We start from the raw sequence: 27,773 nt of genomic DNA, 5'->3' as shown, positions 1-27,773 counted from the left end.
GCATAGTCGTTGCATATTTCTGTGAGTTTCATGCTTTAGCTGCTGGCGTGTTTGGGAGTGGTTAGCTGGCACACCAGGACACATCTTACGTTCCCACGAGTTTTCTAATAGAAACGCAACAGGTACACGCGAGGATTTGGGCGAAATATTAAAACACTCTATGTCGCGTTTTTGTTGCGCTAGCCGTAAAAGCGTGCATCTATTTAAGGCTCCATATCTTAACGTATCTTATCCGTGAATATAAACTCTTATATTCTAACAGGTCGACATCGCTCGAAGTTTTTTCACAATAATTGCCTCCGTAGATGTCACCTCGTGTCCACAAATGGGACATGTGAACAGTGTTGTGAGTATTTATTTTTATTTATTTGTTTTTATTTATTTGTTTTTATTTATTTGTTTTTATTTATTTGTTTGTCTTATTCTAGTTATTTGTTTTTATTTATTTATTTGTTTTTATTTATTTTATTTATTTGTTTGTTTTCGTTTATTATTTTTTTTACTTCAGCTTTATAAAAACATATTGATAAATTATATTTCTTATTCTGTGGAATTTCCACGGGTCCTGCTATTTTTAAAAAAGTTATTTCCATTGTCAGTAATATTATTAGAAGTATTATAAATGTATGTACATTAGTTTTCCTTTTTACCTATAATAATTCGAGTTATATTTTGTTAACTAAGGAAGTAAATGTTAACGTTTTTTTTTAAATTTCAAACTGAATATGATCGCAAAGATTTGGATAGCTACATATTTATAGCCATGGGTAGCGAAGATGAACCAATATACTGAATCCCTTTGAATTTTTTATCCATAGCTTTTGTCTTGACACGAAGAGAGACCCACTGCTGATCTCGACTGGATTGATATTGCCATTCTTTACCTAGAATTCTTTACAATTTAAAATTTCTCTAAATGGAATGATACTTCTAATTTTTGCTTGGAACAGCTACATTAAATATTCGCAATTGGCTTCTTTTCTTTTCTCTGTGATAGTTATTTTGATATCCATGTTTTTTCATTTTCCTATTATAAGAATGGACCTCTACTCAGAAAAGACGAATAAAATGAGTGGATGATTAGAAATAGTATTTCAAGGGAACCAAACGTTGTATTAAAGATATATCAAGTTCGAATAAAACTGTAGTGACGCGTAGAGACGGACGGACGGACGGACGGACGGACGAACAACAACAACAACAACAACAACAACAACAACAACAACAACAACAACAACCTCTTTAAATGATCCGCATGTGTATGGCTTCATGCAGTATTTCCAGTAAAATTAATAAATAAAAAAGCTTTATTTCATTTTTAACTGAATCAAAGGTGTCTGCTTAAATACTAAGTTTTTGTTTTGCGAGCTCAAGTGAATTTGCCAAGAATATAAAAGATTCGAAAAATTACCGTTTTATTTTACTATGAATCGTATTTTTTTTGTATTTTTTGCTGTTCAATTTCTGCGGTTAAAACAACCAAGTGTTAACTATTCTACACTGCCGCCCAAAACTCTCAACTCCAAAATTCGTCCTAGAATTATTTAGGATTCAAAATTTCTCTAATTGGTTTGATACTGCTACTTTTGGCTTGGGATAACTACTTTTGATAATTAGTATATTTTTACATAATAATTCGTATATTTTAACATAATAATTCGTATATTTTAAGATAATAGTTAGTATATTTTAACATAATAATTCGTATATTTTAACATAATAGTTCGTATATTTTAACATAATAATTCGTATATTTTAACATAATAATTCGTATATTTTAACATAATAGTTCGTATATTTTAACATAATAATTCGTATATTTTAACAGGTCAACAAAAGTCGATATCTTCTTACAAGAAATGTGTCTTCGGATGCTACTCTTCATACAGCTACTTCGGAGATAGACTGCGTTGCATCCCTCAATGTGAGTATGACAATAAACACAATAAAAATAAGCACCATATTTTAGAGTTAATACCCTTGCATCTATCTATTCATTTATGTCTGATGTTTTAAGAGTCTTCTTTCTTCTTATTTACGCAACCGATATTAAACACATTTGATGCTTCGATTTATTTATTTTGTTTATGTCATTTGATTAATGTTTTACGCCATGTGTTATCTCATAAGCTGATTGTTGTTGTATCACGAGGGAATAGAAAACAACTACAACAAAAATATCACACGTGGCAGCACGGTTCCGAACAATTTTGTCCACGCGACCCGACACGATCCTGGACAATACCGTCGATTCGAACCCGAACACCCTCGACGATTCGACACGATTCCGAATGCTATGACTCAACACGACACATTACCAGAGCAACCTTAGGAGTTCATCTCTGAATGACTGTTATTGGCCTTTTTTATAGCCTTTGGACGAACTCATTTTCGCCGTAGGTGTGCGAGACTTAAACATTGGCGTACTATTTTGAGCGCTTCCGTGCATGCTCGTTCCTTTTTATAAAATGTATTTTCTCCCTTTGTCCTTTGTGACAATGAATTACCTCCCCTTTCGTCCGAAATACAAACGAGCTGCGTGTACAGGCACAAGAAAAGTAGTAAACGCTTCATTCATTGCCATGAATATACTATAGACATCAGAAAAGCATGGTATTTTTTGGATTAATATTCCTATGGCTATGTATAATTTTTTTATCTGATTTTTTCTTCGTATGAATGTAACCGACATTTTAAAGAAAAACACATATTTGATTTAAGTTTTAAGCTCTTTTCCACTTCGATTTATTTATTTTGTTTACATTATTTGCATATTGGTTTATTTTATTGTTTATATTATTTGCGTATTGGTTTATTTTATTGTTTATATTATTTGCGTATTGGTTTATTTATTGTTTATATTATTTGCGTATTGGTTTATTTTATTGTTTATATTATTTGCGTATTGGTTTATTTATTGTTTATATTATTTGCGTATTGGTTTATTTTATTGTTTATATTATTTGCGTATTGGTTTATTTTATTGTTTATATTATTTGCGTATTGGTTTATTTATTGTTTACATTATTTGCGTATTGGTTTATTTTATTGTTTATATTATTTGCGTATTGGTTTATTTTATTGTTTATATTATTTGCGTATTGGTTTATTTTATTGCTTATATTATTTGCGTATTGGTTTATTTATTGTTTACATTATTTGCGTATTGGTTTATTTTATTGTTTATATTATTTGCGTATTGGTTTATTTTATTGTTTATATTATTTGCGTATTGGTTTATTTATTGTTTACATTATTTGCGTATTGGTTTATTTATTGTTTATATTATTTGCGTATTGGTTTATTTTATTGTTTATATTATTTGCGTATTGGTTTATTTTATTGTTTATATTATTTGCGTATTGGTTTATTTTATTGTTTATATTATTTGCGTATTGGTTTATTTATTGTTTACATTATTTGCGTATTGATTTATTTTATTGTTTATATTATTTGCGTATTGGTTTATTTTATTGTTTATATTATTTGCGTATTGGTTTATTTCATTGTTTATATTATTTGCGTATTGGTTTATTTTATTGTTTATATTATTTGCGTATTGGTTTATTTTATTGTTTATATTATTTGCGTATTGGTTTATTTTATTGTTTATATTATTTGCGTATTGGTTTATTTTATTGTTTATATTATTTGCGTATTGGTTTATTTTATTGTTTATATTATTTGCGTATTGGTTTATTTATTGTTTACATTATTTGCGTATTGGTTTATTTTATTGTTTATATTATTTGCGTATTGGTTTATTTTATTGTTTATATTATTTGCGTATTGGTTTATTTTATTGTTTATATTATTTGCGTATTGGTTTATTTATTGTTTACATTATTTGCGTATTGGTTTATTTATTGTTTATATTATTTGCGTATTGGTTTATTTTATTGTTTATATTATTTGCGTATTGGTTTATTTTATTGTTTATATTATTTTCGTATTGGTTTATTTATTGTTTACATTATTTGCGTATTGGTTTATTTTATTGTTTATATTATTTGCGTATTGGTTTATTTATTGTTTACATTATTTGCGTATTGGTTTATTTTATTGTTTATATTATTTGCGTATTGGTTTATTTTATTGTTTATATTATTTGCGTATTGGTTTATTTTATTGTTTACATTATTTGCGTATTGGTTTATTTTATTGTTTATATTATTTGCGTATTGGTTTATTTATTGTTTATATTATTTGCGTATTGGTTTATTTTATTGTTTATATTATTTGCGTATTGGTTTATTTATTGTTTACATTATTTGCGTATTGATTTATTTTATTGTTTATATTATTTGCGTATTGGTTTATTTTATTGTTTATATTATTTGCGTATTGGTTTATTTCATTGTTTATATTATTTGCGTATTGGTTTATTTTATTGTTTATATTATTTGCGTATTGGTTTATTTTATTGTTTATATTATTTGCGTATTGGTTTATTTTATTGTTTATATTATTTGCGTATTGGTTTATTTTATTGTTTATATTATTTGCGTATTGGTTTATTTTATTGTTTATATTATTTGCGTATTGGTTTATTTATTGTTTACATTATTTGCGTATTGGTTTATTTTATTGTTTATATTATTTGCGTATTGGTTTATTTTATTGTTTATATTATTTGCGTATTGGTTTATTTTATTGTTTATATTATTTGCGTATTGGTTTATTTATTGTTTACATTATTTGCGTATTGGTTTATTTATTGTTTATATTATTTGCGTATTGGTTTATTTTATTGTTTATATTATTTGCGTATTGGTTTATTTTATTGTTTATATTATTTTCGTATTGGTTTATTTATTGTTTACATTATTTGCGTATTGGTTTATTTTATTGTTTATATTATTTGCGTATTGGTTTATTTATTGTTTACATTATTTGCGTATTGGTTTATTTTATTGTTTATATTATTTGCGTATTGGTTTATTTTATTGTTTATATTATTTGCGTATTGGTTTATTTTATTGTTTATATTATTTGCGTATTGGTTTATTTATTGTTTACATTATTTGCGTATTGGTTTATTTTATTGTTTATATTATTTGCGTATTGGTTTATTTTATTGTTTATATTATTTGCGTATTGGTTTATTTTATTGTTTATATTATTTGCGTATTGGTTTATTTTATTGTTTATATTATTTGCGTATTGGTTTATTTATTGTTTACATTATTTGCGTATTGGTTTATTTATTGTTTATATTATTTGCGTATTGGTTTATTTTATTGTTTATATTATTTGCGTATTGGTTTATTTATTGTTTACATTATTTGCGTATTGGTTTATTTTATTGTTTATATTATTTGCGTATTGGTTTATTTTATTGTTTATATTATTTGCGTATTGGTTTATTTTATTGTTTATATTATTTGCGTATTGGTTTATTTTATTGTTTATATTATTTGCGTATTGGTTTATTTTATTGTTTATATTATTTGCGTATTGGTTTATTTTATTGTTTATATTATTTGCGTATTGGTTTATTTATTGTTTATATTATTTGCGTATTGGTTTATTTATTGTTTACATTATTTGCGTATTGGTATATTTTATTGTTTACATCATTTGCGTATTGGTTTATTTTATTGTTTACATTATTTGCGTATTGGTTTATTTTATTGTTTACATTATTTGCGTATTGGTTTATTTATTGTTTATATTATTTGCGTGTTGGTTTATTTTATTGTTTACATTATTTGCGTATTGGTTTATTTTATTGTTTACATCATTTGCGTATTGGTTTATTTTATTGTTTATATTTGCGTATTGGTTTATTTTATACTTACTTTTTGATACATCAGAACTTGAAAGTCAAAATAATTCATAGTGTGATAGACGTAGAGAGGACCTACCTCAGAAACGGGTGAGAATCTCTCGGCAGTAGGCTGAAAGGCAGAAAAAGAAAAAAAAAAGAAAAGAGGCCCAAGATGGCGGCTGTTGTCTTTTAAAGTCTCAGGTTACCTGTAGATCTCTAGCACTCGTGTGGTATATGAAATTGCGTGTGCCCGAAACATTATAAAAGACGAGTCGCTATGAGGAGTGGGAGAAACGTTTAAGACATGTGAATAGAAAACGTCGACGTGTATCTCGTGTTGTGAACAACGAACTCTACTCGACTCAACTTGTGACTAGCGAACCTCTGCTTGACGTTGTAACCAAAAAGTTTTGTTGCTTTGCGTTAGACAAAGACTTCTGATTCAAGCTATTTCGGCTGTATTCTAATCATGTCTCTAAGACAGTTTGATCTCCGATTCATCCCCGAGTTCAGTGGCGCAGCAACGGACGTCCTAATCGTAGAATGGCTAGAGGATGTAGAGTTAACGTGTGAGCTGTGCGAGGTAACTAAGGTGGAGCAAGTACTGCCGCTGCGGCTGAAGGGTGCGGCTTGTGAGACGTATCGGCTACTCTCGGAGAACCAACGGAGTGACTTCGAGGAAATCAAGTGTGCTCTTGTAAAGACTTATGGGACGGATTCGTTTACGACATTAGAACAGTTCATCGCCCGCCGCCTTTGACCAGGAGAGATCGTGGATGAGTTTTTGATAGATTTGCAACGGCTAGCACGCCTGGTAGGTGAAATGCCACCAGAGTGTTGGATAAAGAGAGCCTTCGTGAATGGATTGCCATGCCATGGAAAGGGACTTTTGCGAGCCTCAACCAGAATGGACAAGCTGTCATTGAAAGAGCTGCTTGAGAGGGCTCGTTCCATGCTGATAGATACCAGAGATGAGGAGGTCGTCGCCGTGGTGCAACCTTGAGAGGCCGCATGTGCACCTACACCACTGCCTACAGCTAGCGAAAACACCAGAAGTGTTAACTGCTTCAGATGTGGGGGCCCAAACCATTGGGCCCGTGATTGCCTTTCGTCGTAGTCAACGATCCAGAAGCCCAACGGACCGTGGTGTCACAAATACAAAACCTGGGGACACCTGGCTCGCGCATGTCCGGGAAACGGGCTAGGGGGAAGTTACAGCGCCAGTCTTCTCCCCAGATTGACATTAAAGAAGGCGCTACCTTTGGTGAGCGTACGCGTTAGCGTGAGTGCTACGCACTTGTGGATACGGGTTGTGCTCAGACACTTGTGCGCAAAGAACGTTGCGACACTTGGAAAACGACAAGAACTCCAGTGCTGACTGTAGGCGGGAGCTCGTTGTCCTCTTGTGGAGAGGGTATCATCCACATAAGCATCGGTAACGGGCCTGATGTAGCCATGCAGGCTCTGATTATGGACAAGGAGCTACTTGGGTATGATTTACTCCTAGGAATGGACGCAATTGTACAGCTGGGCTGAGTCGTAGTAGATGGAGCCTGGAACGTGACATTCTCCCAACGCGAAGAGTGCGTTTGCGCGGCACTCACCCTAGATAAGCTTGATTTCCGTGCGGAGTTCGACCAGTGCACGCTGGACTGTGGCTTGGAAGTGGTCGGACGAACAACCGCCAGAGAATTTGTTCAAGAGTGCCAGAGTACAAGATTTCCCCCCGGTGCTCGCGTAGAGTATGATAGGGAACATCTGCATATATTGATGACTTACACGTGAATGAAGAGGTTGTATCCGCGACGCGTGTAGAAGAGCATCTCTGCAACTTTGGACTTCTCAGTAAGGAGCCGGAGAGACTACAGGATGGCGCACGGGTTCTCGGTTTACAGGTCCAGGAAGAAGACGGCGTCCTGCATTGGAAGCGAGTAAATGATGTCCCAGACATACCCCGCGATGTCACGCGAAGAAACGTATTTTCTTGGTGCGGAAAATTGGTTGGACACCTCCTTGTGGGCGGCTGACTTCGTGTTGCGGTGGCGTTCATAAAGAGGAGAGCGTCTGAGGTCACCACTGGAGGGGAAGATGTGGTACACGACGCCCCTCTCAGCACAATGCTGGAGGATGTCCTCACCAGAGTGCGCAAGGAGGACCCTTCACGGCGCAGATGGTTCGCCGACAGCCGGGACCTGAGTGTATGGGTTGATACGAGCTCTCTTGCCACAGGCGTATCAATAGTCCATGATGGGGCCGTGGTAGAATATGCCTGCTGGTTACGCCCAGAATGGGACCCCCAGCATATAAACCTGGCAGAGCTTGATGTCGGCATCAAGGGGATAAACTTGGCGATTCTTTGAAAATCGGCTAACCTGCGGCTGTTTACAGGTTCTACCTGCATCCACAAGTGGATTTCGGACAACCTTACCGGGAGGGCCAGAATACGAACTATAGCTACGAGTGAGATGCTTATCCGTCGGCGGCTCGATACCATCATGAGGATCAAAGAAGAATATGCGCTGTCAATGGAAATCTCTCTGGTCAGATCCAGCCTGAACAAGGCTGATTGTTTAACAAGAGTTCCCCGCAGATTGACGCCACTAGAAGAACCATCGAACTCATACAACCGGCCTGCACCACAGCCACGTGTTCTGCTCAGTTTGATCGAATCAAGGACATCCAGGGATTAAACTAATCTTGTATTTTTTTAAAGTTGGATGACCCTGAAGTACGAAAAACAGGCGTTAAAAGAGTGATTGAGAGTTGTGTGGCTTGCCAATCCATCGCCCCGGCATCCGTTCGCTGGGAAAAAGGAAAACTGGATGTAAAGAGTCACTGGAACCGGCTGGCGACAGATGTTACTCACCTAAACGGCGAGGATTACCTAATGCTCATTGACTGCGGCCCATCTAGGTTTGCGATATGGTGGCCGCTCCGTCGGCAAGATACGGCAGCAGTCATTCATCAGCTAAACGGCACTTCCTTGAACGTGCCCCCCCCCCAACGGAGATACTAACTGACAACGGCACCGCTTTCACCAGCGAACAATTCAGAAAGTTTGCCGATGGCTGGGGAGTACATCTGTGGTTCCGATGTGCCTACGTACCGAACGGGAATGGGATTATTGAGCGGAACCACAGGACTGTCAAAACTATCGCCGCCAGAACGGGCTGTGCGGTATCTGAAGCAGTTTATTTATACAAAGTGACCCCAAAGGATGCTGTATCACCCTCTACAGCACAGGCCGACACATTGTACAGGTATCACTTTAGGGTGAAGAGAAAAGAAACGAACCCAGCACCTGACACGAAAGTAACTGGAGGGAGGCTGGAAAAATCGGATGTTGTCTGGATCAAGTACCGACGTGGCAAATTAATGACTCAGTATGGGCTTGGACCCATCACTGACGTGATCAGCAAGCAAGCAGTGTGTGATTAAGGACTTACAGCCGACAACACAATCGCGGCTACCCGTGAACAACGGGATTGAGTCTGATTCATAGTCAAGGACCAGTGAGACATCGCTCTGATTCACAGCAGCTCCCTCAGAAGGTGACTGATATCAGTAACCTTCCAGCAGAAGCGGTATTCTTCAACCCCCAGTCCACGGACGAGAGCTTAAGCGAAGAAGAGGCATGCTTCGTTCCCCTTCGGAGAAGCACCCGGCGACGGCGATCACCACCCCATTGCCATTTTTGTAATCTCTCGGAAGTAGGCTGAAAGACAGAAAAAGAAAAGAAAAAAAAAAGGAAAAGAGGCCCAAGATGACGGCTGTTGTCTTTTAAAATCTCCGGTCACGTGTAGATCTCTATCACTCGTGTGGTATATGCAAATTGGGTGTACCCGAAACATTATAAAAGGCGAGTCGCTGGGAGGAGTGGGAGAAGCGTTTAAGACATGCGAATAAAGAACGTCGACGTGTATCTCGTGTTGTGAACAACGAACTCTACTCGACTCAACTTGTGACTAGCGAACCTCTGTTTGATGTTTTAGCCAAAATTATTTTGTTGCTTTGCGTTAGACAAAGACTTCTTATTCACATAGATTCCAATTTTTGTCTATGAATCTTATCATTTTTGAAGAATTCGATAAACCCCATTCTTTACAAAGCCAATGATTTTTATTATTGTCACTGTCTCCTGTCTTGATCCTGTGCAGATACGTTCAATTCACAAGTTAAAATATTCCCATAACTTAGTTTTTGTTTCCTAAATGTTATACTTTGCACTGCCCTTCCGAAAGAAAGGAGATTTCACTCAGGCAGATAATTATAGAAACATCTCACTTACACCAATAGCAGCAAAAGTAAACAACGGCATGCTCCTCAATAGAATATAATCTGAAACGGATGCTTAGAGGAAATTAAAATAAATTCAGAAAAAGCCGCTCAACAATCAGTCAAATTTTAACTGTTAAATGAATTATTGAAGAGGTCATCATCATCATCATCATCATCATCATCATCATCATGCAGTCCGTCAGCCTTGACGATGACTAGTCGGGGCCTCAGTGCTTTATCCGATACAGGACTTTCCACCTTAGCTCCTAACTTGCTTGCGCAGTTTAGGTGTAGTATATGTTGCACATCAGATAAACACCCTCTGAACCTCCAATGCTCATTTCCAGTGAAGCGAACTCACGACGACTGGCAGCAGAGGAGGCCGCAGCTTCTGGCCGAAAGTAGTCTCAGTGAGGTAGACACTCGCCCTATCGTGTCCGCTACTACGCCTTTTCATTCTGGATGAGGTTCCATAGCCTTTTAAAGAAAACTGCAAGGTAGCAGTAGGATTTGAAGTCTCTCTTATCCTTTTGCTGTGATAAGGCCCACAAGGCAGTGGTGTTTGATTTTGGAGTTGGTTCTCCTAGTCTTCGCCCAACCAAGGGCACCCACAATACAGTAGGGTAGGGGTTGGTAGTGTGCCAGGGCGTGTCCACACATCGGTGGGCCATAACGCACTACCTCTGGGGTCCCCTACAACTCCGAGATCTACAGGTTATGCCTGGGGCTGCAAGGCACCCAGTTACCGTGTGTCGCCAATGTGGAGGCATTGTCGGAGTCTTGATGATAGAGAGGCTATGTACTGACGGGGAAGACTTATGCATAGCTGCTCCCTTTTCGTCACGAGGGTAGCCAGCGGTGTTAGCTGGAAGCTATTGAAGAAGTAAAAACAAAGCAACTACTGGCAACACTACTGTTTGTAGATGCTTTTAAAGCTTTTGATTCGGTTCACAGATGAAAGGACCAAACAAACTTTGTTGACATATGGTATACTTGAAGAAATTGTTTCAGCCATAATAATCCTATACAAGAATATTAAAGTCATGGTGCGCTCTCCGGACGGCGATGCCGACTTCTTTGAAATAAAAGCTGGTGTACTACAAGATGACACTCTGGCTCCATTTTTATTTGTGATCTGTCTCGATTACGTACTGAAACACTATGTTGATCAATATGGAAAATGTTGCCTAACATTGTCTCCAGGAAGAAGCAAACGATATCCAGCAAAGAAAATCAAAGTAAAAAAAAATTGACCTCTGCGGTCTCTACCAAATTACTCAGACAATTTCTGGTCTAAACATTTGAAATTTGACATAAAGGGTATTCAGAGATAGGTCAAGCTTTTTCATCGGTTTGGGGCGAACATTTTAGTTACCAATATATAAATGTATGTTTGCATGTCTGCCCAACACTTTCAACAGAGGTGACGGATTTTCTCAAGATCAGTATCGTTTTGAAGTCCGACCTTTCAGACGACAAATATCGAAGAATTGGCTAAAAACATTAATATCTTAACCTTAAACTGGGCACTTTTCTACAGGGGGGGGGTCACTTTTTTCGCCGATATTTTTTAAAGTCATCCTCTCCTTTCGATTGTCTAAAAAAATGTCACTTCAGGTTTGGCGGTGGTCTTAACGGCATAAACGTCAGTTTTTTTCCCCGTTCTTTTCCTCCTTTGCGGTACGGGTTCGAGCCTGCCTTCCTACTACCACTTAAAAAAATTTTTTTTACTCAACATACACATCCAAACACCCGGGCAACGCCGGGCTGAAATACTAGTATATCTATAAAAGTGAACGTGTCTGTGTGCCTGTGTGTCTGTCTGTGTACATTTCCCTACGCAATAACTCTGTCAATTTTTAATCTACAGACTCGAAATTTGATATACATGATACTGAGATTTGGAAAAATCTATGTAATCGATTTTCAGTCAGACATTTGGCTGTTAAGGGGTCAAAGTTCAATGATTTGACTTTTGAGAACTCTACCAAACTCCTCCGACAATTTTGGGTTTACGCACTTGAAATTTTAGATATAGGTTCCGTGGACATGGATCTAACTTAATAACTTGATTTGAACCCAAAACAATAAATGTTAAGAGGTCATAATAGGGGTCAAAGTTAAAAAAATTGACCGTTTTTTTTGCTCAGCACACAGCTTCAAACACCCGGGCAACGCCGGCCTGAAATGCTAGTATATATATATATATATATATATATATATATATATATATAGATATATATATATATATATATATATATATATATATATATATATATATGAAAATGTATAAAAAAGAATACGAAAAGTATAAAAGCTTATAACTTTTCTTTATTCGTTTTTCTATTGGTGACGTGCAGGAATACAAAACAATATGCAAAAAATTTAAAAAACTATTTTTTCAAGTGCATATTTTCGATCAGTGTAGTGAAAGGAGAACGGAATAGAAAGGAGGAGGAGATATAGTTAATGAGAAGGTACCACATCAGTTTTAAATACATATTCATATAAGTACGCACATGCACACATGCACACAGTACATATACACATATAATAAAAAAATAAAAAAATAAACAGTAAATAAACATGAAGAAACGCGCCTTTAACTGTCCAATATTTTGAATTCCAACGATAGTATATATATATATATATATATATATATATATATATATATATATATATATATATATATATATATACCAGATGGGTGAGCATTTGGGGATTCTATACACTGTATGTGCTTTCCGCTTATCTCGGCATTCTTTCCAGTCGTCCTGAACCTCTACTTGCTACTGGTATTCAACAATGTCGACTTATTTCACACGCAGACACCCTTACAGTGGGTATCTATAGTTTGTCCAGACTGAAGGAAGCCTTTATATATATACTAGCGGGGGTACCTGGCGTTGCCCGTGTTTTTGGAGGTGTGTGTGCTGTTAAATAAAAAAGAAACCGGGGTGGGGGGGGGGTGAGGGTAGGATCGAACCCGAAGCCCTGAGGCGAAGTTTGAAAATAAAATGTGAAAAAAATATGAACCGTTCGGCCGGCCAGAATGAGTTACTGAAAGATATTTGAATTTATTTAAGTAAGAACCAAATTGACAGGTGCCCGCACGGAAGTCGTAGAGCGTTACGACGACGACGTAGACAATAGCTATTCAGCAAATGAGGTCAATGACCAGGTATGTTTGTTATAAGCTAAGTAAAAAAAGAAAACATAAAAACGAACGTTAAAACTTAAGCGGGGGGGTAATCAAAACATCGAAAAAAACACAAAAAACTAACGTAAGGTAAACGAACGATGTTAAATGTAAAAATCGAAAAAAACAAAAAAGAAAACAGAAAAACGAACGTTAACCCCCCCCCCCAAAAAAAAAAAACATGTGAAAAATGGCTTAAATAAGCCTGTTTCGATATTAAAATTTAAAAAATCTGTGGGTACCCGGGTGTTTTTGGGTGTCGCTAAGAATAAGCGATGTAAAAAAAAAAAAAAAAAAAAAAAAAAAAAACCAGAAAAACGAACGTTACGTGTAAAATGGCTTAAATAACACTGGTCCAATATTTAAATTTAAAAAATCGAAAAAAAGACATCTCACACCATGATTCGAACCCAAAACGTTTAGATAACGAACCAACGCGCTAACCAACTAAGCTAACACGACATACATGAAATTTAGTCAGTTCTTCAACTATTTAAAGCAAATCAGGTCATGACGTCATCTGACGCATGCGTAGAACCGGTCGTCGTCACGAGAGGACCGTTTTTGTTGACCTCCCAGTAAAAAATTGTCGATTTCAGGGTGAAAAAAATGAACGTTTTTGGCCAATTTTTCGATATTTTTCGAGCGAAGGATCGAGCTTCCATATGATTCTGAGTTTGTGAATTTTCGTCGTGTCTGTCTAAAGTTTTTAGCGGACACACAAGCACACATACATAATACATACATACATACATACACACATTTTCGCTTTTATATATATAGACTAGCAGGGCTACCCGGCGTTGCTCGGGACCGTATAAACAATGAAAAAACAAAAGCAAATATTGAATATATGTTTTATTCTTAGGAGAGAGGTATCTTTCATCTCAAGTTTTAGCGTTACAAACAAACATTTGTCTTTTATATATATAGATAATGACAGGTTTTTTGGGCCCCCCCTCGAAGATAACTGATCAGTTGACCAACTTCTAGTGGTCTGTTTGACGTGAAATGTCGATATTTGTCATCCGGGTGATGGGGCTTCGATATGATACCAAATTTGTCAAGTTTGGTTGTGTCTGTCAAAAGTTTTAGCGTTACATACAAACCTACATACACACAGATGTTTGGGATTTGGGGGGCCCCCCTTGAAGAAAACTGATCAGTTGACCCACTTTTAGTGGTCCGTTTGACGTGAAATTTCGATATTTGTCATCCGGGTGATGGAGCTTCAATATGATACCAAATTTGTCAACTCTGGTTGTGTCTGTCAAAAGTTTTAGCGTTACAAACAAACATACATACATACATACATACATACATACATACATACATACATACATACACACAGATTTTTGGCTTTTATATATATAGATAAAACAATTCACCGAAACGCCACACAGGAGGAAGCCTTTCTCCTGTATAAACGAGCATATATGTATTCTGTTGTTTATATCTTGCTTGTTCATAAATAGCATAGATCACTAGTCCTTGCAGTCGGGAAATCAGGACGATATTGTTGACTTCTGCAGACATTTTCCTGTCTTGGAGATTTGTATCCTCCGGGATATTCTCTACCAAACTCTCTGCTTTGCTGGCTAATCCCATATATATATATATATATATATATATATATATATATATATATATATATATATATATATATATATATATATATATATATATTATTCCTTTGTGCCTAATTCTTGTATGCATGCACCCTATTTATCCAACTCTGTCCCCATTTAACTAATATTCAATTTAGTTATTTATTTTGTTATTTTTTTATTATTTCATTAATTTATCTTTTTCATTTTCCTTTTTTTTCCTTTTTACTTTACTCTTTTATCCTTTAATTTTATTTCATGTGTTATTTTTGATCTTATCTTTATCCCTTAATTTTATTTACCTTTTCGCTATTATTATTATTATTATTATTATTATTATTATTATTATTATTATTATTATTATTATTATTATTATTATTATTATTATTATTATTAATAGTACATTTCCCCCTATTATTCCACCACGCCATCGGCCACATCCTAAATTTTCTTTTGTCCTTTTATCAACCTCCATAAACTTTGCTACCCTATCCTTATACCTCTGCCTTATACCCCAACCCCCTCCCTGTACATCTAATAACAAACATGAGAATTGCTTATCAACAAATAAAAAGGGAAAGAAAAACGAAAAGCAAGAAACGAATATTAGTGAAACTGCACGCCGTCGGAATACGGACCAGCAACTCCGGAAAAAGGAAAGATAAGTACACTTTTCAAATTGTCCAACTCCCATCTCGTACAAATAGCTAACTACGTTGAACTATTATGTGCCTCATATAAAAAGAAAAAGAAAGAGATAAAAAGAAACTCTCTAAATAATTCTCCCCATCACTTGACCCTCCCTTTGGCCGGCCCATGAACAATCTATTATTGACTCCTAGAAAAATAAAAGTAGTGAAAAGAGGCAATCTTTATTTTCTTGAAATTTCTCATTATAAACCCTCCCATGGAACATTACTTACGCACCTCATTGATTTCCATTTGAAAAAGAAAAGGAAGGAAAAGAGGATAAGAGACGATATTCTTTGAACAATTATAAGTATCACATACCCCCCCCCACTTTCTTTATCCCATAACATTGTCTGCATGATTTTTTTTTGTTTGAATTATTGTCTTGTTGCCCTGTTTTGTTTTCCGTTATTTTCTCTCCAGCCTTGTTTTATAAATAAATTGTCGTGTTCATAACACTTATATAAATGTCGTCGTGTTCCTCATCATTTTTCATTGCCTTGCATTTGTTAATGTGAATGTCACCGAAGTATTCCACGACGATATCACTGATCCGATCTTGGACAGGTGCTATCTCGGCTGAATAACTTTCAGCTGGCACCCTATATTTATTTTTTTCAAGACGCGCTCTCGGTATTGGAATCTTCTTAGGAGACCCCTACCCGAGGATACCGTCACAAAACACAATATATATATATATATATATATATATATATATATATATATATATATATATATATATATATATATATATATATATATATATATACTTTTACTTATGGTAAATAAGCTATACTAACTCCAAACAGTGAGAGTTATTACTTACTATGACAATTTCTTTTTGTATATGCTGTTTTTTGTTTACATTATACTTACTTTGTTAACTCATCTCTGTTTTCGTATTCTCCTTAGTGAACCTTCCAGGGCCACAGCAGCAAAGTATTCTGGTTTAGATAAAACATGGAGACATTCTATGTATAGATTTTAGTGACGATAGTCGTGCATATTTGAACCCATCTTAAAGCTCATCATGCAGGAAAACAAATTCTATTCTTATATTTTAACAGGTCACCGACGGATAAGTATTTCATACAACTATTGTCTTCGTAAATGCCGATCCGCAATCAGTTCGACGAAATGTGGTATTCGTTGTAAGTATATTTAAGACATAAAAAAACAACGTAGTTTGAGGTTTCTTACGAATGCAGTCAACATTTCTTTTTACATTTTTAAAGAAAAAATATTTGTTTTCATGCTGCCACGTTTTTTTTTTTCTGTATGTGTTGGCTATGCTCTGGTTTTGAAATCAAGCAGCATTCATTTTATATGAATCAAATGATTATTGTTGGCATTCCTTTCCCTGATATCTTTCTAGTTAGATTTTTTATTGAAAGAATATCAGATACTTACAGGAGGGACCATGTGAAGTTTGTTTTCATGTTTGCACGCCTTTTTCTGTATGTGTTGTTTATCGTCTGTTTTTGTTATTAAGCACCATTCATTCATTTTGTATGAATAAAAAGATTATTGTTGGCATTCCTTTCCCTGATATCTTTCCAGTTAGAAATCTTTCTAGAAAAGTACCAGGTACTTACAGCAGGGACCATGTGAAGTTTGCTATATTCTCTAAGTGAAAGTGTTTTGCGTCGCGAACTGGATTCGAACTTGGCATACCCAGGCTGCCAGTCTGTATCGTTAACAACTTAGATGTTATCTATGCATCATTGAATTGCAATACGCAGAGAAAAATGAACAGATCAATATTACCCGGCAGCTTTGGAACGTTTATGAAGCCGATACACTTGCGTGTTGTTTATCATAACAAGTATATATTTTCTCCGAGCTTCAAAATGTACGTTAAAAGTGGCAAAAATTGAATTCGATGTGATTTTCTGGTAACGTCTCGACATTTTTCTGTGGTTTTTACCTATTGACTGTCCAGTATTCATTCTGGAAGTGTTGCTGTTATTTTTACCACAAAATCCGTCCTTGTGCTCTCGACGTGAACAGTGTTGACATGTGTGTCTTTTAAATAGGCAAAAATGGGCATAGAGTATCTGTCCACATAATCAACAGGGTTTTCGTTATTTCCAGTCGGGGATTTCTCTACCGATTTGATGTTTTTAGAAACAGATGGACCTTGTTCTTGCACCAATATTCTGTCTAGTCTTAGATTTATTAGTCGTTGGCATTTTGTGGTCAGAATTTATACCATTCGCCCGTGTACAGTTCATATGCATGTTATGTTGGTGCTGTGGTAACATCACTGGCTTTGAATGCTACAGTTTTGCTTTCCGTTTCGATTCTACATGATGGCAGCCAAATACTTTTCTTTAATTTTGAAATCACGATTCTATAATAATATTGAAAGAGTATCTTGTGTAGGAGACGGGGGGTCTCGTCGTGGGCGACGAAGCGTTTCACTGAAGAACCACAGCAACACACAGCAAACCAACAAACAATGACAGCCACGGCACGAAGGTAACTAACAAAGCTCAGCTGACTGCACGAATAGAAACGGAACCCAACGGTCACTGTACTAATCGCCACGAACGTCAGAACCCGACTGCCTCGCACCTCCAATGGATCGATTTTTATTCCTCAAGATGGCCTAGCTAATTTGCATCCCTGCGAGATCTCGCGCGATCCTGCGAGATTCCGTCTCTAATAAAAGCAGGCAGGCGCCATCTTGAAACTCTTTCTTCCGCTGCCCCGACCACAGGATCAGCCACCACCCCACACGCCAGGCACACACGGACCCTCTTGCGCCGAGGGCTACGGTTAGTCTCACACTCCCCCCTGATCTCCAGATCACATGCGTGACACGGCGGACGTGGCCGTTTCATTCGAGCACTCCTGCGGAGGGGTATTGCCGGGACTTCCTCATCGGAGCTCTCAGAAGTGGCATCGGAAGCATCAGCATCAGCATTAGAGCTCGCAGTTGAGTCATCAGGTCCATGGGGCACAGGTTGGATCCATCGCTCATCGTTGGATGACTCGCTCCTTCCACTGCTCGCAGTTGAGTCACCAGGTTCGTGGGGCACGGGTTGGATCCATCGCTCATCGTCGGATGACTCGCTACTTCCACTGCTTGCCGATTGGTCAGCGCTTAGAGCGGGCCGGACATCCCTTACGTGGCGCGGAGTATCATCGACTAGTATAGCCTGTTCACTGATGACGCCGGTGACCCGCCCCCTCCAAAAGCTGCTGGTGCACCGGCCGCCGGGTGGCTTCACCCAGACGGTGTCTCCCACTTGGTACGTCCCCTGGGGTTCTCGTTGGTCGGGTAGACACACTTCAACGTCCTTGACGCGCACGTGGTAGTGATGAATCGCATCAGCGGGCGCACTGCCGCCAGTCACGGTGTCCTTAGGCGTTGTCTTGTATCTGTAAACCGCCTCCGCGATCGTACACTTCTTCCTGGCCGCAATCTTCTTCACGGTTCAGTGGCATCGCTCCGCTATGCCGTTGCCGCTCGGCACATACGCGCATCGGTGTCGAAGGCGGATCCCCCAGTTGTCCATAAAATGCCTAAATTCCCTGCTGCAGAACGCCGTGTCGTTATCCGTGAGGATCTCCTCAGGCGGCCCCCTTTCGTAGAATATGGATTCCAATTCGTGGATGACACTGGTGGAATCCTGCCTCGCTAATTGGCGCCAAATCGCGAACCTCGTTGGCCCGCAGTCTATCAGCGTGAGGAAGTGTTGGCTGCCGTAGTGGGTTATATCCATACCCAACCGACTCCAAGTCGCGTCCACTCCCAGCTGTCCTTTCCGCCATCTGGCTGGGGCGGGGTCGATTGACTGGCACGTTTGGCACTCCCTGACCACTGCTCTTACTGCGCTTTTTGGTATTGATGGTCTAGCCAACTTCACAAAGTAGTAGGTCCGTTGTACTCCGGGGTGCCCACTGTCGTGATGTATCTTCCTGATTTCGTCCTCCTCGACGGAGGCAGCACACAGAGGCAATGGCTTAGCTTCTTTCTTCATAGCCTCATACCATCTCCGTGGTACCCGAGTGAGCTTGTCGGCGAGGTTGTAGTCCGAGGTGACGAGCACTACTTCTACGGACAGGTTGTACTCCGTCACCAGTTTTTTCACAGTCTCGAGCCTCCGTCTTATCAGCATTTCGCTGGCTGCCTTGGTGCGTGCCCTGGCCTTGCTCGTGAGTGTGTCCGACACCCAGTGGTGCATGCAAAGTGAGTCAGTGTGCACACGCAGTTTCTTCACTTCCCATTGAAGTGCCAGGTTAATGCCCTTTATTACAGCGTCGAGTTCTGCCAGGTTGATATGGGCAGCATCATTCGCCGGTCGCAGCCAGCAGGCATCCTCAACTACGGCCCCATCTTTCTCCAAAACTACACCGATCGCTAGAGAACTTGCGTCCACACACACGCTCAGTTCGTCTCCCTGCACGCACCAGTCCCCTGTGGCGGGGTCATTCTTTTTCACACTAGCGACGGTCTCCTTTAACATTCGAACCAATAGTTCGTCGGTTATCTCATCGTCCCAGCCTTTGGTGACCGCATTTGCCCTCCTTTTTATGACGCCTGTCGCTGCACGAACCCATCCGCATACTGGAAGGTGCCCCACAAGTTTCCCGCACAGGGAGAACACGGCACGTCTTGTGTAAACGTCGGGTACGTCGGGAACTGCGGTTCCACGCCTCCACTTCAGGATCCCTCGCTCCTCTTGAACGCTCAAGCCCAATACGCGGGCACCATCCTCAAGCCGCTCAGAGTCCTTGCAGTTTAGACCAAACTCGGCAAGTTTGGATCTTACGCGCGAAGAGGACACGATATCTTCGTTCACGTATATATCGTCAATATACGCCAATGTTCCCTTTCTGATCCATTCTTCTTGTGACAACACAGCATTGACGATAGCCTTCATTATCTGGGGTGCTACGTTTAGCCCAAATCCGAGTCACGTAAGACAGTATCTCTTCCCGGAAAACATCACTGTCTGGAAAGGCCACATCGCCTCGCCGATCCGGACCTGCAAGTATGCTTTTCTCAAGTCCAGTAGGGACACATTGGACCCCTGCCGGCGCCACTCTCGCAGCTTGCTGGCACAGACGTCGGCGTCCGCTGTGAACGCATCAACGTGCGCATTCAACTCACGGTAGTCCATTACCGGCCTCACCTTTGACTTGTTAGGTTGGGCAACTGCCATCAGCGGTATCAAGCCCTTGGGGGGTCCAAGTTTGTCATAGGGGTATGGAATCAGCCAACCGTTCTTAATCCATTCACGGAGCTCGCTTTCGTATTTAGGCCTTATCTGGTCGGGCATATGGTACTCTGCCACTTTGTTTTGTAGTTTGGCCGGTTCCTTGTCTTCTGACCACCTCCAAGTGGCAGTCCACGCCTTCTGTTGGTCGTCGAATTCCGCACTGAAGTCCGGCTGGTCGACTCTTAGTGCTGCGCACACCGGGGGCCTATCCTGAAACTTTACAACGCCAGCGCGCGTTATGCGCACGCCGCCCAGGGCTTTGATGGCATCGTAGCCTAGCAACAGGTCGAAACTCAGCGGCTTTTCGCGTGTCACCAGCGCTTCGACGTTGGCCGAGTTCCCAGTTCTTGTGCGAATGTGTACCACACCCACGCCGCAACACATTCGTATTTTTCCAGTAATGGTAGTTATCCTGACGTTCTTCTTTTTCCACGCCCAACAGAAGTCCGCACACACTATGGTGCGGGAGCAACCAGAATCAAGGAGGGCTGAACATAACGTGTCATTAACTCGGACCTGAATGACAGGGAGCGCCTTGTTTATTTTCTGTTCGGGGAAGAGGTCGGCACTGGCACCTTGTCCCCGTCCCCGTTTCCTGCACAGTCTCGGGCCATGTGCCCAGTCTTGTTACAGCGGTAGCAGCGAACAGCCGTCGACCGCCTTCTACAATTTCTTGCCATGTGGCCCCGCCCGTTGCATCTGTAGCAGATGACATCACCTTGCGGGCTGGGTCCCTGAGACGGTCCTTCGCCACTTGGTGGGGCCTGTGCGACGGCGACTACCGGTTCCTGCACCGTCGAGTCATCCTTCATTATTGTCCTGGCTCTGTCCACTAGGTCACTCAGCGGTAGTGAGGACATGGTAGAGGTTGCTCGCAGGAGCTGCTTTGCTCCAGCGGGGAGTCCTGACAGGAATTTGTAGGCTAGGGCCCTCTCGGGAAGACCGCCGAACAACACCGTCAGCTTCTTAAGTTCGGCGAGATACACGTCCACAGTTTCGCCCAAGCGTATAGACCTCGTCTCAAACTGCTCCCATGCAGTGGCGGGGTCAGTGGCGAACGCCCTGTACAACGCCGCCTTGATACTCGAGTAGTCACACTTCTCCTCAGCGCTGAGTTGCTGATATATAGCGAAGGCCCCGCCGGTCAGCCGCAGAGGAATCACGCGCTCGACATTTTTCACGCCGGACAACTGACAATGTAACTCGACCTTCTCAACCCAGCTGAGTACCGGGTCGGATCCGTCGAATTCCGGTATCAACTTTAGATCGAACCTATCCGCCATTGAAGAAAAGAAAACCAAGTTCGGAGTGGGGGGGGGCCGAAATAGCTTGAAAGAGTATCTTGTGTAGGAGACGGGGGGTCTCGTCGTGGGCGACGAAGCGTTTCACTGAAGAACCACAGCAACACACAGCAAACCAACAAACAATGACAGCCACGGCGCGAAGGTAACTAACAAAGCTCAGCTGACTGCACGAATAGAAACGGAACCCAACGGTCACTGTACTAATCGCCACGAACGTCAGAACCCGACTGCCTCGCACCTCCAATGGACCGATTTTTATTCCTCAAGATGGCCTAGCTAATTTGCATCCCCGCGAGATCTCGCGCGATTCTGCGAGATTCCGTCTCTAATAAAAGCAGGCAGGCGCCATCTTGAAACTCTTTCTTCCGCTGCCCCGACCACAGGATCAGCCACCACCCCACACGCCAGGCACACACGGACCCTCTTGCGCCGAGGGCTACGGTTAGTCTCACAAATATATACGAAATCTCGATAAATTAAAATATCATATTTAAGCGTATTTTACGACTGGGCAAAGCCCCCCCCCTCCACTCTGCTAGTATTTGTAAACAGGTACAGAGTCCCAACATTGCAGCAATGGAACAAATTGAAGCTTGGTTGATAGTGATTGATTGGAGAGTATTTTCTGGAGTTTGTGTAAAAGGGAAGGTTAAGGTTAGATGAACCAAGTCAGCTATGTCAACAATACTCCATGATTAGGCAAATTATGGCTTTGTAGAAGGTATAGGATAGGTATGCATAGTTTTCTAGTATGGTAGAGAGAGTCCACCTACTTTGTAGCAATGTTAGCAATGTCTTCAATGTATTTGTTCCCACTCATGCTTCCTGTGAATGCTAAACCAAGGAATTTGAACGTTGAACTCTCAGGTAAAGTGTCATTAATCATGACAATCGGTGGTTGAGAAAGGTTTTTTGTAGTTCGAAATAGTTTTAAGTCTTAGTAGCTTTAAAAAAAACAGTAAAGAAAAAAAGGAAAAGAAAAGAGAAAGTTGTAAAAGCGTTCATTTATTTGAGGTTATGTTTCTTAAAGTATGTTATCCGCGAAAAGAAATTTCGATTCTTATTAGTGACGGGACGATTCCAATATTTTTCCTGATTCCGATATACTTACCGATTCTGATTTTAATTCTCATTCCCCGACTATAAAAATTTTAATTTTAATTTTTGGGGATGGGGAAGGGGACAAACCAAAATGTCACTATCTACTGTTAAATATATAATTTCTTTTTTTTATTTTTATGAACTTTTTAATATTTTCCCTTCATGTATCATATCCAAGATTTGGATAAACTCTTTCAAAGATTTGCCTTTATATTTTTCATTTGTGCCAACAATATAAAATTAAGTTTTAAATAAATAAGTAGATAAATTAGCAAAAGTATCGTTTTTGGAATCGGAAATTAGGCTAAATCTTTTGCCGATTTCGATACCGAGTCTGATACCAATTCCAATACCGATTCTGATAGCCCCAGAAGTTTTGATTTTTCTGAATCCGATTTATCATTTCAACACTAATTCATATATTTTAACAGGTCAACAACGCACGTCGTATTATAACAAGAAGTGTTTTCATAATTGCCAACCCAGCTCAAAGTGTAACAGATGTAAAAAACGTTGCAACCTTCGCTGTGAGTATAATAGACACATTGAAAAGCACGTTTTGGGGTCAATATTCTTATATCTATATAGTGTGGAACGGAAAAATTGTTGCCTGAAAGAAAAGAACACTACAGATTTATATTAAAACTTTTATTGAAAATGTCAATTCAGGTAACTTGATTATGCAGAAGATCTGACATCTATTCAATGTAGCTGCCTTCAGCCTCAAGCACTGCCTTGATACGGGTCAATTACTGGGAGCATGCCTTTTCCATAAGCACTGGCGGGAGCTTGGTGAATACTCGGCGGATATCAGCGTGGGAAGTTATGTTGGTGATGTTCTCTACGTATGACCAAAGGAAGTAGTCCAGCGAGTTCAGTTCAGGGGAGGAGGAGGGCCAGTGAAAGAAGAGTACACAGTTGTAGCACTCCTGAAGTTAAGCCTGGGTCTCTTTGAAGTTGTGGACCAGCGCTAAGTCCTGCTACCACAGCCAAGGTCTGCCAGCGGCCACCTCATTGCACTAGGTGATCACCAGATTCTTCAGCACATCCAGGTACACTTTGGTGTTCACTTTCAAGCCGACTTTGAAGATATAAAGTGGAATTGTGTAGCCCTCACTTAAAACCACATTAAAGAACATAACCCGAGTCGTCCAATGTGTTGAGCTGTGTCTTTAAGTGTTGAACCGTCCAGATTAGCATTTTGAGGCAATGGTCCTGTTGTCATAACTTGGATCAGTAGAGAGCATGAGTTATACAGCGGCACATCTCTGATCTCGCTCATTGAACATTGTGTCACTTTCAGACATGATAGAAAGCCCTTATCACTCTTGGGACTTGTACACAACTGGCCAACTAGGAGATGGTCTGCAACAAAAAAAGAAAACCGGTTTTCATCAAACGGAAATGGAATCATGTCGTTTTTTCTAAGGCAACAATTTTATCGTTCCACCCTATATATCATTTTCTATATGATTTTTATTGTGTTTTTTCTTCTTCAAAATTCAACCAACATTTTAAGGAAAAAACTTCTTGATTAATGTTTTACACTGTTTCTGCATGTTTTTTCGATTTCAGCTTGTAGTTTTGATATGTTTAGGGCTTTTTTAATTTTTTTCTGCTCCTCTGTGTCTTGTGGTGTGACTTTTTCTCGGAATTTGTTTGGGATAAACTGCTCCTCCATGGTTAAAAATGTCCTGTAGGTTAGGGCGGTGTCGCTGCATTTGACTGCACGGTAGTAGGCCATTTTTCTCTTTTTAATAAGAGTTTTCCATGTTTGGAGGTTTTTTTCTTTTGTTTTCAGCGCTTCATTCCGGATATGTGGTTCCTTTAGATGTTCTAAATGTTCTTGTTGTTTTTTTAGGAGAACTATAATTTCGTCGATGTTGGTTAGTATCTTATCCTGTTGATGGGATATCATATATATATATATATATATATATATATATATATATAAGAGCAAATAATTAATAAAACATGTTAAAACACTTTGAAATAGAGTTAAAAACATATTTAATTTGAAAAGGAAACACTAAATAAGTGGATAGTCCACTTATTTAGTGTTTCCTTTTCAAATTAAATATGTTTTTAACTCTTTTTCAAAGTGTTTTTCTAACATGTTTTATTAACTATTTGCTCTTATTATAAGCTCTATCTCCTATTTGGCTTTATCGAGCTTTTACATCTGGTTGAGATTACTTTATAAATATTAAATCTTTATTATTTATAATATACTTTAGTTTTACCATCTTGGATCATTTTGGTAAATTTAATTGTAATTTTTATTTTATATATATATATATATATATATATATATATATATATATATATATATATATATATATATTTTATTTATTTTACAGCTGCTTATTACGCCATCAGAAGATATCTGCAGCTGTTATTTTGTCACTGAAAAACAAAGGATTCATCACAGAACAAGATTGTATTTTATTTTTTATGTGAAAAAAAATCCACTTTTAATTTATCTATCTATCTATCTATCTATCTATCTATCTATCTATCTATCTATCTATCTATCTATCTACATCAAGTACAATGTGTTAATCTATCTCTTCCTGTCCTTTCAACTCTCTCCCTCTCTCTCATTCCCTTTCTTTTCACACACACACACACACACACACACACACACACACACACACACACACACACACACACACACACACACACACACATCTATATATCTATAAAAGTGAAATTGTCTCTGTGTGTACCCTATGTCTGAATACACTTTATGTAAAATTTCAAATGTTTAGAGCAAAAATTGGCTGAGTAATTTGGTAGAGACCGCAGAGATCAATTTAAAAAAAACTTTGACTCCAGTTTTTACCCCTTAACATTTATTCTTTTGGGATTAAATCAAATTAAAATGTTTGACCCATGTCCATGAAACCTACATTTAAAATTTCAAGTGTTTAGACAAAAAATTGGTGGAGGAGTTTGGTAGAGTCTGCAAAGGTCAGCTATTTCAACCGTGACCTCTTGGCAGTGAAACTTTCGCCCCAAAACTGACTAAGAAGTTTGCTGCATGTCTGAGTACCCCTTAAGTAAACTTTCAAATGTTTAAACCTAAAATTGGCTATAGACCGCAAAGGTTAAATCTTTTGAACTTTGACCCCTTGACAGCCAAATTTTAGACCAAAAACTGATTAAAGAATTTGCCCTATGTTTGAATACAATTTATGTAAAATTTCCAATATTTAAACCAAAAATTGGCTGAGTAATTTGGTAGAGACCACAAAGATCAATTTTTTAAAAAACTTTGACCCCAATTTTGACCCCTTAGCATTTATTGTTTAGGGCTCAAATCAAATTATAAAGTTTGATCCATGTCCAAAGAACGTATATCTAAAATTCAAAGTGTTTTGACCCAAAGTTGGCAGAGGAGTTTGGTAAAGTTCTCAAAGGTCAAATCGTTGAACTTTGATCCCTTAACAGTCAAATTTCTGACCGAAACCCTATCCAAAAGATTTTCCCAAATGTCTATACCCCATATCTCGAGTCTGCAGACTAAAGATTGATAGAGTTATTGTGTAGGTAAATGTACACAGACACACAGACACACACACACATATATTTTCATTCTTATAGAAATATAGATAATGTTTGAATATTCCTTTGTGTAAAAACCCTAGCTATTTGAAATCTATGCATTTATCTGTGATTAACTATATGTATACATGGTTATACACTTACATTTATTTATCTACGTATACATGTACTTATCCAACTACTGTAGCTTCAATCTATATATTTATATTTGTCATGTAGTTTGTCTCTATATCTAACTCCCCCAAGCACCATATTTCTATCCTTTGAAACAAATTATTGAAAGTTTTCATTATATAATAATCTACTTCAGTCCATTTTAACAGAATTGTATTTTAGCATGTATTTATCGTTTTAAAAGCTGCTTGTAATGTTTTCCTAAATAAATTTTAATTCTTTTTTGACTATGTGGCTTATTGTTTTTGTTTCTTTTTAATTCAACAGGTAAATGTATTTGTCGGTTTGTATGTGTACTGTAATTATATATTAAAATAGAAAAATGCGAGCATGAAAAGTAATATGGTTAAGCTTAAACATGGAAAAGTAAAGGACTAGTTGTTAAAACTGGAAAAGAAAAGGACAATACATTCTATTAAACAATATAATAAACCCGTTTCCCTGACCAGGAAGAACAACACGCATCACTTCTAGATCTGTTTTTGACCACAGTTCCCGATGACTGCATAGCGAAGGCCCACAGCCCACTCGGGAACGCTGATCATGCAGTGATAATGGTTGAAATCGCCCTAAACTCTAGTCCCAAAACTGAAGAGCCAGTGCTCAAAACAACGAGATATTATAATAAGGCTGACTGGGAAGCCATCAGGGAACTAATTAGAGATGCTCCATGGAAAAATATTTTCTCTCTCCCTGCTGAACAGTGTGCAAACGAGACCACTGACTGGTTCAAAACTGCAATCGAAGCGCATGTTCCCATGCGGAAATTTTATAGTAAGCCCTACTCTCCCCAATGGTTTACGTCGACTTGTGCAACTGCCATTACTCAAAAGCAGCATGCATACCGTAGGT

The 27,773-nt window shown here is 38.5% G+C and overlaps 1 long non-coding RNA gene across 1 annotated transcript; it reads left to right on the top strand.

Moving 5' to 3' along the window:
* Positions 1–262: 262 nt before the first annotated feature.
* On the top strand, positions 263–27,155 carry LOC145245690 (uncharacterized). Its single transcript, XR_013863008.1, has 5 exons — positions 263–346; positions 1,829–1,924; positions 16,612–16,695; positions 23,612–23,707; positions 25,541–27,155. It is a non-coding gene; the product is annotated as an uncharacterized LOC145245690 (long non-coding RNA).
* Positions 27,156–27,773: the final 618 nt, after the last annotated feature.

The sequence above is a fragment of the Euprymna scolopes genome, chromosome 23 (genome assembly GCF_053919585.1).
Source record: "Euprymna scolopes isolate OS-2025 chromosome 23, ASM5391958v1, whole genome shotgun sequence".
NCBI classification, from domain to species: Eukaryota; Metazoa; Mollusca; class Cephalopoda; order Sepiida; family Sepiolidae; genus Euprymna; species Euprymna scolopes.
Note: the sequence above shows the minus strand (reverse complement) of the source record. Positions and strands in the feature narration are given on the sequence as shown.